This window comes from Berghia stephanieae, chromosome 5 (genome assembly GCF_034508935.2).
Source record: "Berghia stephanieae isolate SIO BIC M18660-M18661 chromosome 5, UCSD_Bste_1.3, whole genome shotgun sequence".
NCBI lineage: Eukaryota > Metazoa > Mollusca > Gastropoda > Nudibranchia > Aeolidiidae > Berghia > Berghia stephanieae.
Genome location: NC_088364.1, coordinates 76,250,891 through 76,262,896, shown reverse-complemented (window position 1 = coordinate 76,262,896; position 12,006 = coordinate 76,250,891). Strand labels below are relative to the sequence as shown.

The 12,006-nt window shown below is 39.3% G+C and overlaps 2 protein-coding genes across 2 annotated transcripts in view; one reads left to right on the top strand and one right to left on the bottom strand.

The window, feature by feature from the left end:
- Positions 1-12,006, top strand: part of LOC144973622 (uncharacterized) — a 459,437-nt gene that overhangs the window by 219,057 nt on the left and 228,374 nt on the right. The gene's annotated exons all lie outside the window — the stretch shown is intronic.
- Positions 1-12,006, bottom strand: part of LOC144974017 (uncharacterized) — a 52,255-nt gene that overhangs the window by 19,150 nt on the left and 21,099 nt on the right. The gene's annotated exons all lie outside the window — the stretch shown is intronic.

Genomic DNA, 12,006 nt, shown 5'->3' with positions numbered 1-12,006 from the left:
CACTACATCTCTCATTCTCTACATCTCTCTCTCTCTCTCTCTCTCTCTCTCTCTCTCTCTCTCTGTGTGTGTGGATGTGTGTGTGTGTGTTTGTGTTTCTCTCTCTCTTTCTCTCTCTCTCTCTCTCTCTTTCTCTCTCTTACTTCCTCTCTCTCTATATCTCTCTTTCTCTCCGTATCTCTCTATCTATCTATCGATCTATCTATCTATCTATCTATCTATATATCTATCTAACTGCCTCTCTCATTATCTATGTATGTGTTATAGATGAATAGCTGAATGGAGGTGGCAAAAGAAAGATGAGAAAGGGAGAGAGAGAGAGAGAGATAGATAGAGAGAGATAGAGAGAGAGCGAGAGAAAGAAAGAGAGATATGAAGAGTGTGAGATAGAGAAAATAGAGAGAGAGGGGGTATATATATATATATATATATATATATATATATATATAGAGAGAGAGAGAGAGAGAGAGAGAGAGAGAGAGAGAGAGAGAGAGATACATAGAGAGAGAGATAGATAGATAGATAGATAGATAGATAGAGAGAGAGAGAGAGAGAGAGAGAGAGAGAGAGAGAGAGAGAGAGAGAGAGCAAAGCAGACAGCAGGTGTGAAAAGGGAATACAGAAGAAGGGGTTGAGTGTTTTCCGGTTTCACTGCACTGGTGCTTCGGAGACAACTACAAATTTGATTGTGGATTCTAAATACATTGGCTTATCGTTCTTGGATTAGGAAATATTAACATAGATAGCATTTATGCAACATCTAGATATGACTGAATATGAAAGTAGTGAAAAGGTAAAAGATAAAATCTTCAAAACGCTAACGAGATTGCAGTGTATGTGGTGCGGCTTAGTGGTCTAGTGGTATGACACTCGCTTTCGGATCGGAATGTCTTGGGTTCGAGCCTGGCTCGGTGCATGAGTCCTTGGAAAAGGCTCTTTATCACATTCTCTCATCGTACTCAGGTGTAAAATGAGTACCTGGTCGTTAACGGCGTTGTACGTTGTCCGAAAAAAATTGTAACATCGCTTAACATGCGTCATGCCCCGTCCTAAATGCTAAATGTTGCTGTTCGCCTGGACCCCTTGTAAAGCACATTCAGTGGATATTGCTCTATATAAAAGCTCAATTTTGATTTATTTATTTTTAAAAATATTATAGCATCTATGCAACATCTTTGACTGGATATGAAAGTAATGCAAAGGTAAAAGATAAAATCTTCAAAACGCTAACGAGATGCCATAGTAGAAAACGGTAGGGGCTGCCTGAAGTCGGTGATCGTGAAAATACTAACGAAAGAGTGACAATGGAAAAATGGCTTCGTATGGGAACAAAACAGACAATGGACGTTTCGGGTAAAAACCCTTCGTCAGCACAACAATACACAAATAAACGTGGGAAACAAATAAAATATAATTAAAAATAACTTGTATCGTCTGTACTCAATTTTATTTGTTTTCCACTTTTATTTGTGTATCGTTGTGCTGACGAAGGGTTTGTACCCGAAACGTCCATTGTCTGTTTTGTTCCCATATGAAACAAACGAGATTGCATGCAGTGTATGTTTATATGTATACGACGTGTCTTTGTAAATTTGTGTATGTAAATGTGTGTGTGTGTGTGTGTATGTATGTGTGTGTATGTGTGATTATGTGTGTTTTTCTGAAGAAAAATGGGAGAGTGATTGAAATGGAGAGATAAAAAAAGAGATGGATAGAGAGATGGTTCGTCATATTATTGGTAATAAATTAAACTAAAATAGATTAATGAATCACCCAAAAACAAACCCGGGACGACTTAGACGTTAAAATCTTATTTAATTTTGCAAAATATGACACTTTGGTTAACTCTTAAAAGTTTATATCTGACAATTGATGCTATGCGTTTGCATGAAATCTCACAACATACGCCAGCCTTATATTATAACGTAACGACACACAAAACTATGTGTAACCTTAAACGTTTATAGCCTGTTCGATATAATCTAGAGAGAACTAATCACTAAAATGGCTGTCTGATAACAATAATAAAGAGGTGATTGACCTCAATTTCGTCTCTTTTATAGATAGTATGCACTTGGCTAAAAAGCTCATACATTGCCATCCGGAAGTATAACGGACCAACACACAAAACTGTGTGTATCGATGAACGTTTATAGTCAGGTTAATACAGTTTAGTGAGAATTACTCATAAACGTGGATGGCAAAAAAAGCAATAACAAAGACCTGAGTGACGTCATCTTCGAACTATCTATAGATAGTATGCGCTTGGCTAAGGATTTCAGTTCACAACATTGCCATCCAGAAGTATAACGGACCAACACACAGAACTGTGTGTAACCATAATCGTTCATAGTCAGGTTAATACAATTTAGTGAGAAATACTCATAAACGCGGATGGCAAAAAAAAACAATAACAAAGACCTGAGTGACGTCATCTTTGAACTATCTATATGAAAAAAAGATAGCTGGTCAATATGTTAAAAAAGGCGTTTTGTTCGCGTAATAAGAAGTCTTCGGATAATAGAATGTCTGATTACACAACATTAAACAAAGGTGATGAAGTTCTTAACAACTAACTCCACGATTTAATATCTCTATCCACATCAATAATACAGTATAATATATAATAGTAATAGCGATTATAAAATCTACCTTGACATAATCTGTCAACAAGTGTTTTGTCAATGCTAAATAGTGTTATCCATTCAAATCCTGGAGGCAAGATGGCGGCTTTTTGGGCATATATACCGTGGCCTTCGTAAAGTTATGGCCTGATACTGACCAAAAAAATGACGTCAAAATGCCAGTCTTTTGCCATAAAAGAAAGCAAATCGTGAGTTGTATTCAATAGTTCAACCAATGAAATAACTTGTTTCCATGAGCTCTACTAACGACAACTCACTAGCCGGTGCAAAAACCAAATAATGACGTCAAACTGCCAGTCTTTTTGGATTTCAGTATCAGGCTATAATATAACGATGGCTACGCATATAGATAATATGCAGTTGACGTCACTCAGGTCTTTGTTATTACTTTTTGCCATCCACGTTTATGAGTAGTTCTCACTAAACTGTGTGAACCAGACTATAAACATTCAAGGTTACACACAGTTTTGTGTGTTGGTCCGTTATACTTCCGGATGGCAATATTATGAGCTTCTGAGCCAAGCGCCTACTATCTATACTCAGAAGTGATGTAAATATAGATAGTATGCAGATGACGTCACTCAGGCCTTTGTTATTGTTTTTGCCATCCGCGTTTGTGAGTTGTTCTCACTAAACTGTATTAACCAGAATATAAAAGTTCATGGTTACACAGAGTTTGTGTGTTGGTCCGTTATACTTCCGGATGGCAATGTTGTGAACTCCTTGGCAAAGCGCATTCTATCTATAGATAGTTCAAAGATGACGTCACTCAGGTCTTTGTTATTGTTTTTTTGCAATCCGCGTTTATGAGTAATGCTCACTGAACAGTATTAACCAGACTATAAACGTGAATGGATACACACAGTTTTGTGTGTTGGTCCGTTATACTTCCGGATGGCAATGTTATTAGCTTCTTTGCCAAGCGCATACTATCTATATCAGCTAATAAAGCCATGAATACTTTTTTTCACCCCATCTGGACACAAGAAATATCAAGGTAGACCACAAACGTCAATTAACCGGTAGATAACCACGCCTCTCGGACAATCGTCATAATGTAAACAATGGCAGTGATTGGTAGACACAGCAAACTACACAGGTTTTACTATAGTTGGTATGTGTTAGGTAAAATACCCAGTGTTCTACCTCTTGATCAGTAGAATCAACACAGAAAACTATGTGTAAACTTAAACGTTTATAATATGATCGAGAAAATCGTGCGATAACTAGTCACCTATTTGTCGATATAAAAACAATAACAACGATCAGATGGAGGTCGAATTAGTTCACGTTATTGTTTATAAACAACCAACTATGTTTGTCCGAGCACGTGTGAAGGTGTGTCACAAATTCCATGTTTTGATTGGTCAAAAATCTACTGGTTAATTCACACTGTCCTCAAAAGATAGTATGCGCTTGGCTAAGAGGCTCATAACATTGCCATCTGGAAGTATAACAGACCAACACACAAAACTGTGTGTATCCATAGTCAGGTTTATACAGTTTAGTGAGCATTACTCATAAACGCGGATGGCAAAAAACAATAACAAAGACATGGGTGACGTCAACTAAGAACTATCTATAGAAACCTAAAACGCCTTCAAAGTAACAAAGTAGTATTAAAATCAAAGGAAGACCTTACGAAATTAGCATCAACAGCAAAAAGACCGTGAACAGTGGAAGAAAATGACACAGATGATGAGGGCGGCAGCCGAGGCGTCCCGATCGGATGATTAGGAAGCGAAAGACCTTAAGTCAGTAAGTCAGTCAAATAGAGTTAAGATAATAACGTTAAACCACAAACTGGATCCACAATGAAATGTTATAACGGTGATTATATTATAATCCTTCTACACATCTGTTCACTTACATAAATGTAAATCAATCAATAGTCAGTCGGAAATGACAGTTGTTGTGATTCATCGTTCGTTTGATATGTCATTGAATCTTAATTATGTATGTAAATGAACCGTGATTTTTTACGAAATATATGTGACCTCTCGCCTCAAATCGGTACTATGTCGGGATGCTTAAAGTAATGAAAATCGAATTTATAACCAAGAATCCTCCTCCTCCTCTAGGTTCCATGCCTGGTCCAGGCTTCGGATACTGCATGAATTATCTCTCTCCATTCCTCCCTGTCTCTTGCTTTTTCAAACAGCTCTTGGATTGTTAGGTTGGTGAAGCCCTTCAGTTGGTCTATGATTGTTTTTCTTTGTCTCCCCCGGGCGCGTTTACCAGGTATTTTTCCACAACTTGCCAGGTATTCATTTTTATCTTTCCTTACTATGTGTCCGAAAAAGGATAGTTGTCGGTCCGCTATTAAGGGCATTAGTTTCCTTTGTTGGTATGTTTGTTTTAGCACTTCTTCGTTCGTTTTGTGTGCAGTATACGATATTCTCTGCATCCTTCTCAAGCACCACATTTCAAAAGCTTCAATGTTCTTTTGTGTTTCTGCATTTGTAGTCCAGCTTTCGCATCCGTATAACAAGATTGGCCACACGTAGCACTTCAAGACTCGGAATCTAATCCCGAACGACATCTGTTTGTTTTTCAAAATGTTTCCCAGGTCCATGAAATGAACCACCATTGAAATTCAAAGAACCATTAAGCGGACCAAACATCACCAAAAGTGAAATTGAACATGCCATGGAACGAATGAGGGATGGTAAAGCAACAGGCCCTGATGAAATATCTGTAGAGGTATTAAAAAGCCTAGGAGATCTAGCAATTGATGAACTTCACATATTATTCAACAATATATACAACACTGGGAAAATTCCAGAAGATCTCTGTAACTCTATTTTCATAGCAATACCAAAGAAAGCAGGTGCAGTCAGATGCGAAAATTTTAGAACTATAGGTTTAATAAGCCACATCAACAAAATACTGTTGCGTATAATTATCAACAGGCTAAGGAATAAGATTAACCCCGAAATCGCAGAAGAACAATATGGATTCCAACCTGACAGAGGGACAAGGAACGCAATATACCTCCTCCGTGTTTTAAGTGAAAGAGCTATACAGGTTCAGACCCCACTATACCTCTGTTTTGTCGACTACAAAAAAGCTTTTGATAGAGTACGCCACGAAGAAATACTAAAACAACTGCACTCCATTGGCGCTGATGAGAAAGACCTCAGACTCATGCAAACATTATACTACACCCAGCAGGCATCTATCAAAATCGGAAACTCTACAGGAAATTCCATTCCTATTAAGAAAGGAGTCCGTCAAGGGTGTGTTGCCTCACCAGATCTGTTTAATCTATACCAAGAAACAATCATGAGGGGCATAACTAATATGGAGGAAATAAAAGTAGGAGGTCACAACATAAATAATATAAGATACGCAGACGATACGGTACTCATTGCAACATCAGAAATCCAACTTCAAAAGATTGTTGACAAAGTGGTAGTAGATAGTGAAGCCAAGGGAATGGAAGTGAATATCACCAAAACGGAATGCATGGTAATACAGAAAACCCCCGAAAACAACAACACCTGCAATATAACGATTCACGGCGAGCAACTTACCAACGTAGAAAGTTTTAAATACCTAGGTTCAATAGTGACAACAGATGGAAGATGTAACCGAGACATACGAGCAAGAATAACTCAAGCCAAACAGGCCTTCATGGACCTGGGAAACATAACCAAGAATATAAATAAGTAAATAAACAATTAAATAAATTCCCCTTTTTCATCCCTAAGGGAAATTTTTTATTTATGATCTATTCCAAGGCAAGACGGGAATAACCCAGGCGTCAGCCGCAGTGCAGCGCCGGAAAGTGAGCTAAGGCTGGGTGACTTGCTCAACAAGGCCACACAGCGCGACGGGTGGTTGAACTCGGTACCTTTCGGGCACGAAGCAAAGACCAAACCGCTGAGCCACACTGTCTTCAAGTCTTGCCATGACTTAATAATATGTGAACCAACGTCTCAAAACGGTATTATGTCGGGATGAACCTGATGCTAAAAATGAACCTGATGCTAAAAAGTCAAATTCATTCTCCTCAATAAAACAAATAAACTCAACGGAAGTCTGATATTTCTGGCTAAAAATTCAATTTTCAGCAACTTAGTCATCCCGACTAATACCGTTTTGAGACGATGTGTCACATTTGTGCTATTTAGGAGACAAAGTAGTGAATTTTAGAGTGCTAAAAATGCAAAGATTTCATTTCACTGTCTCTATCCGATCTGCTAAGTTTGACTTTTACCTCTCGACGTACCGATCATTGTCAAACAATCTCTCTACAAAACCACTTTATGTTCTTATTAATCAAACAAAACTCATTGTGATGTATAACATGAATCGGAATAAGGAAAAAAATGTATAGATAGTATGCGCTTGGCTAAGAAGCTCACAACATTGCCATCCGGAAGTATAACAGACCAACACATAAAACTGTGTATAACCATGATCGTTTATAGTTAGGTTAATACAGTTCAGTGAGAATTACTCATAAACGCGGATGGCAAAAAAAAAATAATAACAAAGGCCTGAGTGACGTCAACTTCGTTCTATCTATATGTATTGTGTGGTAAGAAATGTGACGATTTTGCAGTGAGTGGTAAGGACAGGGTCAATGCATTTTGGTTCATTCCGACAGAATACCGTATAGATAGTTCGAAGATGACGTCACTCAGGTCTTTGTTATTGATTTTTGCCATCCATGTTTATGAGTAATGCTCACAGAACTGTATTAACCTGACTATAAACGTTCATGGTTACACACAGTTTTGTGTGTTGGTCCGTAACTTCCGGATGGCAATGTTGTGAGCTTCTTAGCCAAGCGCATACTATCTATAGAGACGTTGGCTTCGCATTCATTTTTGTTTAAAAATGAGCTTTATATAGTGCAATATCCACTAAAATGTGTTCAACGCGATTTACAATGGGTCCCTGGTCAACAGCAACATTTAACATGTATGTAGGACGGGACATGTAATATTACAATTTTTCGGACGATGACAACGCTGTTAACGGCCAGGTACTCATTTTACACCTGAGTACGGTGATAGAATGTGAGTAAAGAGCCTTTTCTAAGGACTCAACTATGCGCCGAGCGCAAGGATCGAACCCAGGACCCTCTGATCCGAAAGCGAGTGTCATACCACAAGACGACATAGCCGCACAATGAATTTAAATGTATAGATAGTTCGAAGATGACGTCACTCAAGCCTTTGTTGCTATATTTTGCCATCCGCGTTTGTGAGTTATTCTCACTGAACTGTATTAACCAGACTATAAAAGTTCATGGTAACACATAATTCTGTGTCTTCGTCCGTTATTCTTCCGGATGGCAATGTTATGAGCTTCTTAGCCAAGCGCATACTATCTATATACTATTATTATATAGATAGATCAAAGATGGCGTCACTTCGACCTTTGTTGTTTTGGGCTTTTTTTGCTATGAGTAATTCTCAGTAAACTGTATTAACCAGACTATAGATAGAATGCGCTTGGCCAAGGAGTTCACAACATTGCCATCCGGAAGTATAACGGACCAACACACAAACTCTGTGTAACCATGAACTTTTATAGTCTGGTTAATACAGTTTAGTGAGAACAACTCACAAACGCGGATGGCAAAAAACAATAACAAAGACCTGTGTGACGTCATCTTCGTTATATCTATATACGTTTTATGTTACACATTGTTTTGTGTGTTGGTCCGTTATACTTCCGGATGGCAATGTTATGAGTTTCTCAGCCAAGCGCAGACTATCTATATAAATACGAGACGTCTAGTTTGATCCACGTAGTGATTCATGCATTATAATGAATGCACAATGTTGTAGTGACAATAGTCTTCAACAGTCGTACTGTCACTTCCTTCCTAATGACGTATGGTAACTTAGTAACACTGGCTCTAAACTATCGGAACAATGGCTGACGCCGTATGAAATATTTCTCCGGCGAGCTTAAACGCGTATCCAGAGGTAAAAAACCCCATCAATTTGATCATGTATTGACTTTTACACATTCTGATCACAAGGCATATGAAAAGGGAATGAAAAGTTCTAGCCAGCTGGAAGAATAAAAAGTAATGATTTTCTTTGTTTAGAACCAAGATGGCCGCCGTTGCCGGGCGCGTGACATCAGACTATTGAATCCAATTGTATCCCTTTCAGATGAGTCGTGATAATATTATGATCTCGTTCATGATACCAACGTTACATTGACACTGTGGCAAAACGATAAATAAATCACTTTTTAAAAAACATTTCAGCTCTGAAAGAGTCTCGAGTTTGATCTTTTGACCACGTTAGTAATCCTTCATCGCCATTTATTGCCCCATGACAATAGGGAATGAGAAAAGCGGAAGAGTAGCATCCCTTGATTGGACGTCACCGGCGGAAGCGGCTTGAGACACTTCACCGAAAGCAAGGACGAGAGAGACGCAAGACCAAATTGACGTTCTCTCTGTAAGGTTACGTCCAATCAAGGGATGCTACTCTTCCGCTAATCTCATTCCCTATAGTCCTTGGGCGCCGTTTGGCACTTGGAGATGGAGCTTATCCGTGGCCATCGTAAAGTTATAGCCTGACACTGACCAAAAAATGACGTCAAAATGCCAGTCTTTTGCCACAAAAGAAAACAAATCGTGAGTTGTATTCAATAGTTCAACCAATGAAATAACTTGTTTCCTTGAGCTCTACTAACGACAACTAACTCACTGGACGCTACACAAACCTAAAAAAAAAATGACGTCAAACTTTTGGTCCTTTTGGTTTTCAGTGTCAGGCTATAATGGCTACCGTTTATCCCGGTTTCTTTAAACTACTCACTTTTTATCTTTCTAAATGTTATCATCATCACCATACTAACGAAAGAGTGAAAATGGAAAGGCTTCGTATGGGAACAAAACAGACAATGGACGTTTCGGGTACAAACCCTTCGTCAGCACAACAATACACAAATAAACGTGGAAAACAAATAAAATATAATGAAAAATAACTCGTATCGTCTGTACTCAATGGTGATTGCAGTATGAATGAAATGTTAGCGTGGCGTGGGTAGAGGATAGGGTGCCCCAGGGGGGTGCCAGAAGACAATAGAGAATAAAAATTTTTCGCGGCGGTGGTGGGGTTTGAACCTGCGACCTTATTGGTACGACAACTCCGCCTGGCAGGTGAGAGCGTGGCTCTACCGTGTGAGCTATCCACGAACACAAAAATATTCGTTTCAAACTCAAAGTCATTACTAGATCCCTCTCTCACCTACTTCTTGAGACCGCCGATTCGTTCGTACACCACCATCGCGAATAATTTTGACCAGCAGTTAAGCTTAATAGCCAATATTCTCAACACAAACATATAACATAGAAACGATTGAGACATTGAGTATGCTCCGGTGTATGGGGTGAATTTTAATTCAGAAAAGTGAGTGGAGCAGGCACTTATGTTGGTAACAACAAGATATGAAGTGAATAGAAAAGTGCCAGAAGACAATAGAGAATAAAAATTTTTCGCGGCGGTGGTGGGGTTTGAACCTGCGACCTTATTGGTACGACAACTCCGCCTGGCAGGTGAGAGCGTGGCTCTACCGTGTGAGCTATCCACGAACACAAAAATATTCGTTTCAAACTCAAAGTCATTACTAGATCCCTCTCTCACCTACTTCTTGAGACCGCCGATTCGTTCGTACACCACCATCGCGAATAATTTTGACCAGCAGTTAAGCTTAATAGCCAATATTCTCAACACAAACATATAACATAGAAACGATTGAGACATTGAGTATGCTCCGGTGTATGGGGTGAATTTTAATTCAGAAAAGTGAGTGGAGCAGGCACTTATGTTGGTAACAACAAGATATGAAGTGAATAGAAAAGTGCCAGAAGACAATAGAGAATAAAAATTTTTCGCGGCGGTGGTGGGGTTTGAACCTGCGACCTTATTGGTACGACAACTCCGCCTGGCAGGTGAGAGCGTGGCTCTACCGTGTGAGCTATCCACGAACACAAAAATATTCGTTTCAAACTCAAAGTCATTACTAGATCCCTCTCTCACCTACTTCTTGAGACCGCCGATTCGTTCGTACACCACCATCGCGAATAATTTTGACCAGCAGTTAAGCTTAATAGCCAATATTCTCAACACAAACATATAACATAGAAACGATTGAGACATTGAGTATGCTCCGGTGTATGGGGTGAATTTTAATTCAGAAAAGTGAGTGGAGCAGGCACTTATGTTGGTAACAACAAGATATGAAGTGAATAGAAAAGTGCCAGAAGACAATAGAGAATAAAAATTTTTCGCGGCGGTGGTGGGGTTTGAACCTGCGACCTTATTGGTACGACAACTCCGCCTGGCAGGTGAGAGCGTGGCTCTACCGTGTGAGCTATCCACGAACACAAAAATATTCGTTTCAAACTCAAAGTCATTACTAGATCCCTCTCTCACCTACTTCTTGAGACCGCCGATTCGTTCGTACACCACCATCGCGAATAATTTTGACCAGCAGTTAAGCTTAATAGCCAATATTCTCAACACAAACATATAACATAGAAACGATTGAGACATTGAGTATGCTCCGGTGTATGGGGTGAATTTTAATTCAGAAAAGTGAGTGGAGCAGGCACTTATGTTGGTAACAACAAGATATGAAGTGAATAGAAAAGTGCCAGAAGACAATAGAGAATAAAAATTTTTCGCGGCGGTGGTGGGGTTTGAACCTGCGACCTTATTGGTACGACAACTCCGCCTGGCAGGTGAGAGCGTGGCTCTACCGTGTGAGCTATCCACGAACACAAAAATATTCGTTTCAAACTCAAAGTCATTACTAGATCCCTCTCTCACCTACTTCTTGAGACCGCCGATTCGTTCGTACACCACCATCGCGAATAATTTTGACCAGCAGTTAAGCTTAATAGCCAATATTCTCAACACAAACATATAACATAGAAACGATTGAGACATTGAGTATGCTCCGGTGTATGGGGTGAATTTTAATTCAGAAAAGTGAGTGGAGCAGGCACTTATGTTGGTAACAACAAGATATGAAGTGAATAGAAAAGTGCCAGAAGACAATAGAGAATAAAAATTTTTCGCGGCGGTGGTGGGGTTTGAACCTGCGACCTTATTGGTACGACAACTCCGCCTGGCAGGTGAGAGCGTGGCTCTACCGTGTGAGCTATCCACGAACACAAAAATATTCGTTTCAAACTCAAAGTCATTACTAGATCCCTCTCTCACCTACTTCTTGAGACCGCCGATTCGTTCGTACACCACCATCGCGAATAATTTTGACCAGCAGTTAAGCTTAATAGCCAATATTCTCAACACAAACATATAACATAGAAACGATTGAGACATTGAGTATGCTCCGGTGTATGGGGTGAATTTTA